Source organism: Medicago sativa, chromosome 7 (assembly GCF_051527215.1).
Source record: "Medicago sativa cultivar Bolivia chromosome 7, Bolivia_mono, whole genome shotgun sequence".
Taxonomy (NCBI): Eukaryota; Viridiplantae; Streptophyta; class Magnoliopsida; order Fabales; family Fabaceae; genus Medicago; species Medicago sativa.
The window spans coordinates 85,532,163-85,544,734 of NC_140755.1; the positions used below are offsets into that span (position 1 = coordinate 85,532,163).

At 36.9% G+C, this 12,572-nt stretch overlaps 1 long non-coding RNA gene across 2 annotated transcripts in view; it reads right to left on the bottom strand.

The window, feature by feature from the left end:
- Positions 1–11,745, bottom strand: part of LOC146909577 (uncharacterized) — a 27,913-nt gene extending 16,168 nt beyond the window's left edge. For both annotated transcript variants that reach the window (XR_015019470.1, XR_015019469.1), the window contains exon 1: positions 11,481–11,745. This is a non-coding gene — a long non-coding RNA (uncharacterized LOC146909577). The remainder of the gene's footprint in view (positions 1–11,480) is intronic.
- Between the last annotated feature and the right edge of the window lie 827 nt (positions 11,746–12,572).

The following is a 12,572-nucleotide window of genomic DNA, read 5'->3' on the forward strand; positions in this document are numbered from 1 at the left end:
GAAAGAGAAAGGGAGAGAAAATGATAGCAAGCTTTGCATTGGGAAGGAGGAAACCGCAAAAGTAACTGGCCGAGGAGAGAGAGAGAAAAGTAGCCGTTTGTGGGAAATGGAAGGGATTGGTTGATTTGATAGTTCAGGTTTTACATGGTGGTTAAAACTTAAACTCATCTTCTTATAACCAAACATTAAATGCTTGAGATTATAGAAGGATTTTTGGATAAAGTCAACACAAAATCTCACGCATGAGATAGTTGACCTAGAAATCAAATTTTGAACATAAGCGAGTTTTGTGGACATCCCGAAAGGATGGAACTTAGGTGAACAAACTTGTGAATGTTTTGATTGTATGAATGTTAGGATGAACATTCGATCATATGAACATTCGACTCGATGAACGTTCGAACTCAAGAACATTCGAGCTCGGGAACATTCGAACTCGGAACATTCGATGAATGTTCGATTATGATAGATCTATCCGATTTGCATCGAGATGACATCAAGGGTTTAGTCTAAGGCCCTTAGTGATCCGTAATCAATCTTTATTGGGATTTTTTATGATTGACAATTTTTCTTTAAGAAAATTGAATCTATCCTCAACAAGGGGTTTTGTGAAAATGTCGGCTAGTTGATTTTCGTATCAACAAAGCTTAATGCAATATTCTTTCGAACATGGTCTCTAATGAAATGATGCTTTATTTCAATATGTTTAGACCTAGAATGCTGAATAGGGTTCTTAGAAAGATTAATTGCACTTGTATTATCACAGAAAATAGGAACACTTGTGTACCTTAATGAGTAGTCTTCCAACCGATTTCTTACCCATAAAATTTGAGAGCAACAACTAGCCTGAGATACATACTCACCGGTTGTGGAAAGTGCAATGGTGTTTTGCTTTCTGCAAGACCATCCAATCAATGCTTGTCCCAAGAATTGACATGAGCCACTTGTACTTTTCCTCTCAACTTTGTCTCCAAGATAGTCGGCATCACAATATGCTACAAGATCAAAACTAGAACCTTTTCTATACCAAAGGCCAAGATCAGTAGTACCTACTAGATATCTAAAAATCCTTTTAACTTCTTGATTAAATGGGATTCTTTTGCACAAGTTTGAAATCTAGCACATAAACCTACCGCAAACATAATGTCGTCCGCTAGCAGTCAAATATAATAATGAGCCTATCATGCCTCTATATTCTTTTCGTAAATAGATTTTCCACTCTCATCCTTATCTAAACTTGAAGATGGATGCATAGGGGTGACCATGATTTTTGCCTCATTCATTTTATATTTCTTAAGAATGTCTTTGACATACTTTTCTTGACTTATGAAAATTCCATTTGGATGTTGTTTGATTTGTAAACCAAGGAAGAAACCAAGTTCACCCATCATGCTCATCTCAAATTCACTTTGCATAAGGTTGGAAAATTCTTCACACATTTTCATTTTGGTGGCACCAAAAATAATATCATCCACATAAACTTGAACAATAAGTAAGTCGAGTCATGTGTTTTTCTAAAAAGTGTGGTATCAATTTTTCCTCTTGAAAAACCATTTTCAATTAAAAATGTGCTAAGTTCGTCATACCAAGCTCTAGGAGCTTGTTTAAGACCATATAGTGCTTTAGTGAGTTTGAAAACATGATCTGGTTTTTCTTTACTTATGAAACCAGGAGGTTGACTTACATAAACTTCCTCATTTAGAAAACCATTTAAAAATGCACTTTTAACATCCATTTGAAAAAGTTTAATGCTTTTATGTGCAAGATATGCAAGGAGAATTCGATGGCTTCTAACCTTGCCACCGGTGCAAAGGTCTCATCATAGTCAATACCTTCTTGTTGGTTGTAACCTTGAGCAACTAACCTTGCTTTGTTTCTAACAACCTTACCATTTTCATCAAGCTTGTTTCTGAAAACCCATCTTGTTCCAATGATGGTTTTCTCTTGATTATTTGGAACCAGTTCCAAACTTTGTTCCTTTCAAACCGAGAAAGTTCCTCCTTCATGGCCTCAATCCAGAATCATCAATAATAGCTTCATTGATTGACTTGGGTTCCATTTGAGAGATCATTGCCATGTTGGTATCTTGAAAGGACAATCCGGTTCTTATACCATCGGTTGTGCTTCCAATGATTTGATCTACGGGATGGTCTCCTACCATTCTCCAACTTCTTGGTGGACTTTGGAAGGGTTGATCCCGAACATTCTGATCATCTTCTTTCTCAACTGGAGTGTCAATGTTCGATCGGGAACATTCGAAGTGTTGGCACTTCGTGTCTTCACTTTCTTTTGGTTGAGAATGTTCATCATACTCATCAAATATGACATGCATACTAATTTCAATCGTCTGGGTTTTTAGATTGTACACTCTATAACCTTTAGAAGTTGTAGAGTATCCTAAAAAGATAGCTTTATCGATTTAGGATCAAACTTACCCAATTTTTCTTTATTGTTCGTAATGTAGCAATAATGACCAAATATGTGAAAATAAGATATGCCGGGTTTAATGTTTTTCCAGAGTTCATATGGAGTTTTATTAAGAACTTTTCTTATTGAAACTCTATTCAAAATGTAGCAAGATGTGTTAATGGCTTCGCCCAAAAATAATCTTCAACATTTGATTCATTTAACATTGTTCTAGCCATTTCTTGCAAAGTCCTATTTTTTCTTTCAACAACTCCATTTTGTTGTGGAGTTCTTGCACAAGAAAAGTTATGTTTAATACCATTTTCATCAAAGAATGTTTTGAAAGATGCATTTTCAAATTCTCCTCCATGATCACTCCTTACCGTAATGATATTAGAACCTTTTTCATTTTGAACTCTTTTACAAAAGTGTTGAAATGCTTCAAAAGATTCATCTTTGTGTTTTAAAAACAAGCACCCATGTAAATCCGGGAAAAATCATCAACAATAACAAACCCATATCTTTTGCCTGTTAGACTAGCAGTTTGAACTGGACCAAATAGATCAATGTGAAGAAGTTCTAAAGGTTTTTGAGTTGAAACAAACTCAATGGTTTTAAAACTACTTTTTACTTGTTTACCTTTGACACATGCTTCACAGTATCTTATCCTTGTCAAAGCTAATCTTAGGCAAACCTCTAACTAGATCAAGTTGAGAAAGTTTAGCAATGGTTTTCATGCTTATATGACCAGCCCTTTTGTGCCAAATCCATTTGTCCTTTTCAAGAGACATAAAACAGATTCTGGGCATATCATTTAGTTCTAAGACATACAAGTTCTTTCTTCTTGATCCAGAGAAAACAGTTTGTTAGAGGAGGTTTGTCTTATTTCACATATGTTAGGTTTAAAGATAACTTCAAATCCACTATCACACAATTGACTTATGCTAAGTAGATTGTGTTTTAAACCTTCTACATACCGAACATTTTCTATCTTAGCAGTAATTAGGTTTACCTATAGTACCTTTACCTCTGATCTTACCCTTGTCATTGTTTCCAAATGTCACCAGTCCTCCATCCTTCTTTTCAAAGGTCGGAAACAGCCTCGTCACTCGTCATGTGCCTAGAACAACCACTATCCAAGTACCATGGCTTTGTTCTAGCACCCCGAGGCAGACCTACATTTGACAAGATAAAAATTTTAGGTACCCATGTAATGTTGGGTCCTTGAGGGTTAGTTCTTCTAAGAGATCCTTCCTTATTGTAACATTCTGTCTTGTGTGATCGGATTTGTTACAGAGGAGCATGACTTCTTAGCTTTCTCGGCCTTTTGTGAACTTTCGATCTATTGAGATGAGAACGTTCGAACTAAGATTAATTTTATTTTCTTTGATAAGTTTTTTCTTAACATGGCATATTTTTTCATCATGTCCATACCTATCACAAAAATAACATCTAGTTCTTGGTTTAGTTTTAGGTACAAAACTTTCAATGATTTTGTGTGGATCCTTAAAACCTAAGCCGATTTTTTAGCACTTTCATTTTGAGATCCTAAGATATTTTGAAATGTTTCGTAGATTTTATAAAACCTGTAAGATCATTTTTCAAAGTTTCAACTTCCTTTTTCAAAAGTGTGTTTTCCTTTTTCATCTCAGTAAGGTATAGAAATAATGCCTTTTTGTTTCTTGTTTAACTCTTTTTGTTTTTCGACATTTCAAAATGGGAATCTTGCAAAATCGTATGGTTTTTCTAGATTCATCATATTTGTTTTGAAGTGTTTCTTTTTCTCGCTTTTATTTCGTAAAGTTCCTTGATTAAAGAATGACATCTATTAGTTAAGAAGTTTGAGTCATATAAGAGACTATCTATTTTACTTTCAAGATCTTTATAAAAAGAATCGCTTTTATAGACAATTACCTCTTCTTCATCATCCGACCGAGCCATCAATCCCATGTTGGCTTCTTCATCTTCTTGAGGTTCGACTCTTCTAAGTCATCCCAAGTGATCATTGCCTTCTTCTTGAAGGGAGGTTTCCTTTGCACCTTCTTGATGTCGTGACATTCACTCTTGTAGTGTCCAGCTTTGTTGCAGCCCATAACAAGTGACTTGGCTTTTGTCGGCTTCGATTACGGTGCTATTGTTGGTGTTTGGAAACTTCTTTACGATCTGATTTCTTCTCAACATCATTCTTTGAATTCTTTTGGAGATTAGTGCAAGTTCATCTTCAGCTTCTTCTTCATGAACTTCATCTAATTCTTGTGGTTCTTGTACCTCATCATCGAACTCGATGGGGTTTGCCGAGATGCTTTTAAAGCAAGTGTTTTAACCTTCTTCACTGGTTTGTCTCCTTGAAGTACCACTTCATGAGCTCTCGGTGATCCAATGAGATCTTCCAGGTTCATAGATTTCAAATCTTTGGCCCGAGTGATTGCAGTGACCATAGGTCTCCACACACTTGGAAGACATCTTAATATTTTTCTCGATTCTATCATGAGTAGAATATGCCTTTCCAAGAGATCTCATTTCATTTACTATTGTAGTAAATCTAGCATACATCTCATCAATGGTTTCATTTTCACTCATTTCAAAGACTTCAAACTTTCGACACCTATGTCAATTCTAGTTTCTTTGACATGAGATGTACCCTCATGATGTATTTTTAGAGTATCCCATACCTCTTTAGCATTCTTACATTCATCAACTCTTTCACTTTCTTCCATGGTTAGTGCACATGATAAAAAGAGTCTAGCTTTAGAGTTTAACAATACCCGAGCCTTTTCATCTGTTGACCATGAACTCTTTTCTTCGATGCCTCCTTCTTTGGTTGTTGGGACAAAATCTCCATCCGTGATGACTTGCCACATATCATTGTCTTGAGATCTGAGGAAGAGTTCCATTTTGCCTTTCCGAAGTAATAGTTTGAGCCATCAAAAAGTGGTGGTCTGTTTGATGATCCTCCTTCACTATGTACTTGACTTTAGACATGCTTCCCGAATCTTTTCTCTAACACTTGTTAAAGTGTTCAAACCCTTAGAACCGGGCTCTTGATACCAATTGAAGTAGATAAAATAGTCACAAGAAAGGGGGTTTGAATTGTGACCCTTTAAAAATTATCCTGAAACTTAAAGGTTATTCTCAAGTAGTTTACTTGGAATGGTTAAGTTAACTTTCGAACTCGTAACGTTCGAAGTTCATACACGTAAACCGATTAATAAAGTAAATGTGTTGGTGTGTGTTGTGTATACTGAAATTAAAGAGTATAAGGAAGAAAGAAAGAACACACAGAGATTTATAGAGGTTCACCCAATGTGGGCTAGTCCTCTCCTCACAATCTTGTGAGAGTTTCCACTATGATGCTTGAGATAACCTCTCAAGTCCCGCACCTTACAATCTTTGTTCACCTGAACAATTACAATCCTGTATTCTCTAAGCCTCAAAGAGCTTGCACCTTCTTGCTAAGTTACCCACTTAGACTTTTACAACCTTTGCTCAAACTAACACTTTAGTACCCCTAAAGCTAGATGAGACTTAGTTACAATTTATATGGAAGTTGAATGTTTGTGAATCAAACGAGAGGAGGAAGAAGAGAAAGAAGTTATCTTAGAGATAACAAGGAGTATTGATTTGCACTAAGTAATGAAAGCCTTAGAGATTGATCAATTTCGGTTGCAAGAGCTTCAAACAAAATCGCAGTTGTTTTCTTGTATGCTTTGCAATGGTGCAAGTAATGCCGAGCCTTTGAACTGTATTTATAGAGTCCTCGGGCTCAAATAGCCGTTGTGGGGTGTCCAATGGTGTTATGCCATGTGTCCTGGGTCCCACAAGCTTTTACTTGAAATTCGGGCAAACATTCGATCTCGATGAACTTCGAATGTTGTTGCGTTCATGATGATCTTCATCTCGGGTTCATCATGTTCTTCATCTGGGTTCATCATATATGAATGAACATTTGAAGTTCTGGGCGTGTCATATGCTTTTCATATGAATTTCTCGGGCAATAACCAAAGTATGGACTTTGCTTCATACTTCGTAAAGTTCATTGCCGGATCCGCCTTGGAACTTGGTGCGGGAGGATATAGTGGGATTCTCGCATCTTCATACACAAGCTTTGAGAGATTGTGTGGTCCTTGTTCTCGTACCAACTCTCATGCGTGTCTATCTCCTCGATTGAGCAGACGATTTGCTTTGCTTTTGCTTTTGCTTTTCACCTACTGTACCGTTCATGAAGTAAGCTCGTGCCGAGCCGAACATTCGATCATCGAATGTTCCATTTGTTTCACTTAGGATGATTTGTAAGACTACCATTTGATGTAATCAAATCCTAATAGTGAAACACAATGAAGAGCGAGTAAATATAACATCTAGGATGATATTCCCTTGTGGAATATTCCTAGGACTTTAATGTTCATAGTCTTAAATGAACATAAAGTATCCTTTTTGACATAATCCTTGTATATGCCTTTATTGCTTGATTGATCCATGCAAAAGTACTTCTCTTGACATTTATTTATGTCACATGTGTCTTGCATGACCTTGATCCATGTTCTTGAGATTCGGGGCTTGTGTAGAAGCAACCTTCGATCTCTTGTGCGAACATTCGATCTCTCGAGCAACATTCGATCTAACTTTCTACGATCTCGTTGTTAGATCTTGAATTCAAATGTCCTTTGATTTCTTGATTCTTGGTATGATTTAAGCCTTGTTCCCGTCTTAGTAAAACACTCAAGAGCACAAGTTAAATACCAAGGAAATAATCAAAGTCCATTAATTCTTTAATCATATTGGTTTATTATCTTTAAAATTAATTAGGGATTTTGCCTCAACAAGAACTTACTAAGCTTAGAGATTAACCTCCAGTTAGCATGTCCCAACCTTCGTGCCACATCCATTTCTTATCATTCACCGATAGTAGGCAAACCACCTTCTCGATCACCAGTTCGAAAAATTGATTTTATAGACATTGTCAACTCTCTTTCCTTTGAACACAATGGATTTGTCTTCCTTGTTGATTCTTGTACGGTTGGGTCTTTCAAAAAGCACATCATAACCATTATCACAAAATTGACTAATGCTCAAAAGGTTATGTTCAAGACCATCTACCAACCATACATTATTAATTGAGGTAGAGGAGTTACCAATAGTTCCCGTACCTATGATCTTGCACGACCGGTTGCCTCCAAATTTCACATTTCCTCCCTCTTTCATTGTTAGGCCGAGGAACATGGACTTGTCTCCTGTCATGTGTCTTGAGCAACCACTGTCTAGGTACCATGATCTTTGCTTTGGCACCGCTCTTAGACATACCGCATCATTGACATTTTTAGATTTAGGTACCCATTGTTCTATGGGTCCTGGAAGGTTAGTACTCAAGGCTTTACTCTTCACTTCTTGTACCTTGTCTTGTGAGTTGGGTTGCTTCGATTAACCATCACCTTAGGTTTTGGTACTTCGAAGCGAATCGTCTTCTTCGAAACTTAGACTTCGTAACCCCGCATTTTGGTTTCACCGTACTGCGAGGAATAGGTTCGATCTTTTCAGATCCTAACCTTTGAAGTCTTGGAATCGCATTTGATCATAGCCTTTGACTTAGAGTTCTTTGGCTTTGAAATAATCTTAGCCTTAGAACTAGAAGCTTCGAGGTTCTGATTGAACAACGAGCTTTCCAACTCAGCCCCTTTCCGGTACAAAGAATGTTTTCGTACCTTCCTTGATGCATTCACAACAAGACTTTAGATTGGTTTTCTCCGGTTTCACTTCGGAAAACCAATTCCTCTCGCCATTGTTCTTGTAAATGCTATAAATCATGAAGCCACTCGCTTCGTCAATGCCGTATATAATAAAATCTTCAAGAGCAATTTCATGGTTACTTAAAGGTTTTTCATTACACTTTTCTTGTAGCTTCGACATAAGAACCTGAGCCGATCTTCATATGTTTTACACATGAAGTCAAGGCCCCTAAGTCCTTGTTCGAAGCTTTCGCATCCAATAAAGTTGATTTTTGCCGTTGTACCAAATCGGCATATTTTTCTTTTAAATCCTTCAACTCATTGGTTCTTACTTCAAAATGTGTAAGAAGTTCTTTAAGTGACTCAACAAGTTCATCTCTCGGGAATTTTGGAATATACCTCGTTTTCATCTTCCGAGTCCGAATCCGACCCAAATTCTTCCGAAGTTGCCGTTGCTACCAACCCAACAAGCCTACCTTTGCATCTTCATCGGCTTCCTCTTTATCGGATCCGCATTCACTACCCAAATCATCCTGTGTTGCCATTAAACTCGCTTAATCTGCTTCTTGAATTTGCTTGGTTTGAATGTAGACCTCTTTGACTTGTCCTTTGACTTTTCTCTTTGAAGATCGGGGCATTCGGCAATGAAGTGACCCGGCTTCTTACAATTGAAGCATCCCTTCGATCTTCTTTCCTCGAGCTTCGGAGTTACCCTTACGGAGAGAAACTTTCGTTCTTCTTGGCCAGATATTGAAGTCTGTTTGAGAGCATGGCCATTTCGCAAAGATCCGGTTCGTAGTCCGAACTCGATCGTTCTTCCTCTTCGTATTCAACCACTTTGAGAGCTTTTGATGACTTGCCTTTGGATGGAAGAGCTATTGATTTACTCTTCTTAGTAGACTCATGTTCATTAAGACTTAACTCATGAACTTTGAGAGAACTAACAAGATCTTCGACACTTAAAGTGTTTAAATCTTTAGCTTCCTCAATGGCGGTCACTTTTGGTCTCCATCTCGGCAGTAAGCTTCGAGTATCTTGCTTACATGATCGAAGCAACATAGCTCTTCTTTAGAATACGTAGACCGAAACTAAGGTTTGAAACCTTGAGTACATCTCCTCAATAGTTTCATCCTCCTTCATTTTGAATAACTCATACTTGATGTACAAGCAGGAGAGCCTTTGCTTCTTTGACCTTCTTGCTCCCTTCATAATTTGAACAGAGAGAAGCAAACATAGCTTTAGCGAAAGGATTTGTCACTCATCTTCATGTATTCTCGCTTTGGGTATGGCAAAGTGACAAGAGCTCCTACGATAATATGATGCTTCTTGTAAAGTTTCCTCGCCCGGAGTATGTTTCTTTCTATCCACAACAGCTCCTTCTTCATCAAGGACTAAATCACCAACACCATCTTCCGTAATATCCCATAATTCTTCATCTAGGCTCATGATGTAACCGTAAAAGTTGGTTTTCCACCAAGAGAACTCTTCAAGCATCTCCATTGAACTTTGGAACTTTTCCAATACTCGGTTTTCTTACTATCACTATAATCATGTGAGACATGTTTATAGCTAGTATCACTGTGACCGGTAGGAGTAGGAGTAGACATGTTTTTCTCGGATCTTTCGACCGTTGCACGGTTAAGTGATACACAACGGACCAAGGCTCTAGATACCAATTGAAGGTGAGAAAAACACAAGAAGGGGGGTTGAATTGTATTTTAGAAAAATTCTTCGTTTCTCCTAAAAACCGAACACACCGATCGAAGCTAAGCGAGACAAATTTTCGAAGTGATAATCGAATCTAAATGCAGCGGAATAAAACAGAGAGAGAGAAGAAGAACGACACAAAGCAATTATACCGGTTCCTTCCACAATCCGGAAGTAGTCCAAACCCCTTGCACTTCCAAGGAGATTTCACTATGAGAAATATCTCGATTACAAATGCTCAAGCACACAAGCAAGAGACTTCCAATGCTCAAGCACACAAGCAAGAGACTTCCAATGCTCAAGCACACAAGCAAGAGACTTCCTTTGCTCAAGAACACAATCAAGAGACTTCCTCGCTCAAGCACAACCGCAAGAGACTTCCTAACTAAACAAAATTACACGAAGAAAATTGTTTAAGGTTGAACACTTGATATACAATCAGTAGGTGCTCACAATACAAATCGAGATACGAGACTCAATGGACTTAAGAATTTCTAAGATATGACTTTGAGACACGTAAATTCTAAGTGAATGCAGAACAATTTCAGCAGAGGTTTGGTACTTGTGAAAATCTTTGTGAGTCTTTCGTTCGCAGTTCATGCATTACCAATTCTCTAGGTCTTCACTCCTTTATATAGTGGTGTGAAAGAGACGTTGTGAAATTGCCAAGACACCAAAGAGTCGTTGTTGAAGCTTGATCTTTCACCAATAATCTTTTGCTCGATTTGGCCGTTGTCCTATGAAGAACAAATTTGAAATCCATTCCTTATCCAAAGGAACATCTATGCAGCGAAACCGTATTCGGAGCCGTTTTCTTGTCCCGTAGCGCGGACACAAAACAGAGTAGTGGAGAACGTGGTTGTACAATTCGTACAAAGTACAATGTCAACGCTTTCGTCCAAATTGCAAACACACGCCTTCAAACACCTTTGAAATGACCGTTGCAAACTCCACTAATCCTTTGTTTGTGTTTTCGAATCCAATAGACAAACTTTTTGCATTGATAATTCTTCAATTCTTGATTCTTTGCAAATCCAAATGATATTCGGCTTCGGTGAAATGGCTTCGATGAGGCGGCTTCGATGATGCACTTCGATGATATGACTTCTGCGGCTTTCCGATGACGCGGCTTCGATGATGTGGCTTCGGACCTCTTGTCTTCGAAGCACTATTCTTCAGAGCGGCTTACTTCAGAGCGCTATTTCTTCAGAGCGGCTTGACTTCAGAGCGCTTTTTCTCTTCGCAGCAAGTTGCCTTCGGGAGCGTCCAAGCTTCAAATTTTTGTTGTTTCCATAGCTCTTTATTTGCTCATTCGTAACCAATGATGATGTAACTTTATAATTATGGTCCCGTACACTTGAACAAATATTAGCTAGTCCAATTTACAATTTTTAATACCTTGTTATCATCAAAACCCTTTAAGGTTCATTGTTAAACACATTTTGTTCCAACAAAGACGGTGCTCTTACGGACCCATTACTTTCTTTTTTTTTTTAAAAAAAACTATGTTTATCAACAGGTCCCAAACAAAATTCTTAAACCAATTAAAATCTGTTTTGTTTTTTTCTCACACATGAAAACCCAGGATTTATTTTTTGTTTGGGAAAAAGACAAGAAGGGGATTTTTTGAATGACATTGTTTACCTTAAACTCCAAAGGACAGTAATCTGGACAAGAGACAGTGAAAATGTTGCATGTGCTTGACCTTGAGTCCCCCAACTCTCTATCATGCATGATCCATGAAAGCTTCAAGCTCTTTGTCCTTTACAGTGATCACCTAGTTTGTTTGTAAAACTGAGAAAGTGGAAACAGTAAAAGGGAGTATGGTTCCATTTTTCGGTTCAGTAAAAGTGATTTTGCTACTTGAGTTGAGGTTCATCATGGCATTTGAGACGACTATGTAGTGGTACAAGAGTTGCCACGTAACAACTTCAAGGGTAGAAAATACTATTTTTATTCATATGTCATTTTTTAATTTTAAAGCTATATTAATAATTACCTTTTTTTTTGTTTTTTACAATTGTACTTTTACATGATCAGTTATTTTATATTTTTTAAGAAACTTTTAAAGCTATATTAATTATTAACTTGTTTTTTACAATCGTACTTTTACATGATCAATTATTTTATACTCCCTCCGTAAAATGAGTGTCGCTTTAGCCAATTGCACACAGATTAAGAAATGGAATGAAATAATCATTAGACATAACATTTTTACTAAACTGCCCTTACTTTATAAGAAAAAGACAAATTTAAAGTTGTATTGAAAATTGTGTGAGAGAAAAGTTGAAGTATTTATTGAGGGTAAAGTTTGAAGAAAAAAATTAAAGTTCCATTGAAAATTGTGTGAGAGAAAAGTTGAAATATTTATTGAGGGTAAAGTTGGAAGAAAAAATTAAAGTTGTATTTGAAATGTAAAGTGACATTCATTTTGAAACAATTTTTTTTTACTAAAATGACACTCATTTTAAAACAGAGGGAATATTTTCTTTTTTTTAAGAAACATGATCAATTGATTTATATTTATATTAATGAAGAAACAATAACAAGGTAAGGAGACCAAACAAATAATAATATAGGGGTCACACATTTATCCCCTTCAATCTTTTTTGAGCAAAGACAAAATTAATTCATTTCATTTCATTTATAATTAACGAAGACAAAGTAGTTGGTACATAATTGAATATATGGGGACTAGGATGAGATAATGATGCTTCGACTATGCAATGAACAACC